We start from the raw sequence: 3335 nt of genomic DNA, 5'->3' as shown, positions 1-3335 counted from the left end.
CGGACACGTGCACCAGAGCAGCGCGCGCGCGCGCTCGCACGCGAGGCCCCGTTGGATGGAGTGGCTGGAAGTACGCGCGCGCGGGGACTTCCGTTCAACTTGTGCGCTGTCATCCTGAAAACCGCCAGCGAGACATCGGAACAGACATCGATACGTCCTGAGATGTAATCTGCAATAAATGAGGCGCTTATCTCAAAACATCGAGAATTTGAACAAAGAACAAGACATATCAAAGAAATCAGACGAGGTGAAAAGAGCAGAGTTAACAGGCTAGCAGTCCAGTAATGATGACAGAACGTTATTTGTCACCAGGGGGATATTTGGCATAGCCAGAAGCTAGGATCCTGAAGCCTGTATGTCATAATGTAACTCGATCCTAAAGTCTGTATGTCATAATGTAACTCAAGAATTGTATGGCTGTGCTTTTTCCATATATTTAAATGAGGATTTAGGAATTTCAGAAAAACTGAAATTGGTGATGGAACCAACAGAGGAGTCCCACTCGAATAGGGACCCGCTGTTCCCCTCCCAGTTAGCCAATAAAAGGTGTCATTTTACATGACTCCTCACTGCCTCCCAGTTCAAAACTCTTGCTCTGCGTTTAAGATGTTTACATTTTTAAATGTATAATTTGACCAGAAACGTCAAAACATTTACTAGAAAGTTATCCTCTTTTTTGGTCGCCCTTCATGTAATAATAATAATACTTTGCATTTATCTAGCGCTTTTCTCACTACTCAAAGCACTCAGCAATTGCAGTTTAAGGGCCTTGCTCAAGGGCCCAACAGAGCAGAGTCCCTATTGGCATTACAGGATTCGAACCGGCAACCTTCTGATTGCCAGTGCAGATCTCTAGCCTCAGAGCCACCACTCCGTAGCACCAGAAACCAGAACAAAGTCGACAGCTTTGTCAAGTCCAACTGTGTGTACTGCAAGTTGGAAACATCTGACTATAAATATAGCAAGAGGACATTTTGGGGCAGAAGAAAGAGAGAGCATTGTCAAAGTACCGCTGAGGGTCAAAAAGCCAGGAGATCATAAAATAAAAGCAAATTATCTGAACCCAAAACATAATTGAAAATGAAAGTCAAAGAGGAAGGTTTCAGCAGTCTTAATACTCTAGAGGTCTTTTGAGAGGCTCACATGCTTGATTGTTTTCGACTTTATGTAGAAATTTGAATGACAATGTTTAGTGAGCCTCCATCTTTTAGAGTGGCGACTCTGTGACGTCACAAATCAACACTTCAGTAGCCAACAATGATACACCTGTGGCCATCTGAACAAAGTGCAAATTGTGGGTGACCATTAGAAAACGCCCGAGACAACATGGCAGCATGGTTTATGGAAAATAAGAACTCAAAAATGGAACACTTAAAAAATGGCAGCATGGTGTTTAAAAAATAAGACATGACATTATTAGCATTATTTTAGCTATTAGTAAAAATGCAAAGACACAAAAATGTTGCTTTGAAGAGTCTCCAACATATGAAAGATGGATCTGTGTGGTAAAATGTATTTCTTTATCAAGAAGACTGACTATGAAATGTACAGTCGCAGCCAAAAGTCTGCAGAATGACCCAAGTGTTGATTTTCACCAAGTCTGCTGCTTCAGTGTTTTTAGATCTTTGTGTTAGATGTTTCTCTGGTGGACTGAAGTAGAATGACAAGCAGTTCAGAAGTTTCAAAGGCTTTTATTGACAATGACATGAAGTTTGCAGTATACACAGAGTCCATATTTGCAGTGTTGGCCCCTCTTTCTTTGTCAAGACCTCTGCAATTCGCCCTGGCAGGCTGGCAATCAGCGTCTGGGCCCAATCCTGACTGATGGCAGCAGCCCATATTTCCATTAGAACATTAGAACAATCGAGACGAGAACAGGCCATTCGGCCCAACAAAGCTTGCCAGTCCTGTCCACTTATTTCTTCCAAAAAAACATCAAGTCGAGTTTTGAAAGTCCATAAAGTCCTACTGTCCACCACACTACTTGGTCGCTTAGTCCAAGTGTCTTTCGTTCTTTGTGTAAAGAAAAACCTGATGTTTGTGCAAAATTTTCCCTTCACAAGTTTCCAACATTGTCCTGGTGTTCTTGATGAACTCATTTTAAAGTCACCGTCTCGATCCACTGGACTAATTCCCTTCATTATTTTGTACACTTCAGTCAGGTCTCCTCTTCCTCTCCCTTAAGGCTCAGCTCTTTTAATCTTTCCTCATAACTCATCCCCTGTAGTCCTCAATCACCCTAGTCGCTCTTCTCTGGACCTTCTCTAGTGCTGCTATGTCTTTATGGAGACCCAAACTGCACCCAGGACTCCAGATGAGGCCTCACCAGTGTGTTATAAAGCCTGAGCAGACCCTCCTGTGACTTGTACTCCACACATCAAGGTGCTATATAACCTGACAGTCTGTTAGCCTTCTTAATCGCTTCTGAACACCATCTGGCAGTTGATAGCTTAGAGTCCACTATGACTCCTAAATCCTTTTCATAAGGTGGACTCTCAATTTTCCGACTGCCCATTGTGTATTCAAGATCAATATCAGTGCTTGGAGTTGGTCAGAATTTGGGGGTTTTTGTTTGTCCACCCACCTCTTGAGGATTGACCACAATTGGCCACTGGGGAGTTTCCTGGCCATGGACCGCAAATTTCGATGTTTTGTTCCCTAAGCCATTCAGTTCTCACTTTTGTCTTATGGCCCAGTGCTCCCTCATGTTGGTCACCAAACTGTTCTTGGATGGTTGGCAGAAGTTGCTCTCAGAGGATGTTTTGGTCCCATTCTTTATTCAGGGCTGTGTTCTGAGCCCTGCACTGTCTTGGCTGACATGAATGGTCTCAGGATGCTTTACTGTTGGCCTGACACAGGACTGATGTTTGCACCGCTCACCTTTTCTTTTTTCTGGATGCTTCAAACACTCAGAAAGGGTATTCATCAAAGATGATGACTTGACCCCAGCAGTCCTCAGCAGTCCAATCCCAGAATATCAGTCTGTCTCTGATGTTTTTCTTGGCTTCTTTGCTGCCCTTCTTGACACCCAGCAGGCCATCCTCCAAAAGTCTTTGCCTCACTCACACCTGTCTGCTGCCATTCCTGAGCAAGCTCTGCCTTGGTGGTGCCCGCAACTGAATCAACTTTAGAAGACGGTCCTGGCACTTGCTGGACTTTCTTGGGCGCCCTGACCCTTCTTCACCTCTCTATTGTAATTCAATCAGAGTGACCTCCAGCCTTGTGCTTGTCTCAACTGAGTTAACGAGAGGATCACTGAGATGACGTCAGCAGGTCCTTTGGTGGCAGGGTTGACTTGCTGTGGTTTTTTGGGATGAAGTTCATTTTCATGGCAA

The sequence above is a fragment of the Erpetoichthys calabaricus genome, chromosome 14 (genome assembly GCF_900747795.2).
Source record: "Erpetoichthys calabaricus chromosome 14, fErpCal1.3, whole genome shotgun sequence".
NCBI lineage: Eukaryota > Metazoa > Chordata > Cladistia > Polypteriformes > Polypteridae > Erpetoichthys > Erpetoichthys calabaricus.
This window is presented reverse-complemented; position numbering follows the sequence as displayed.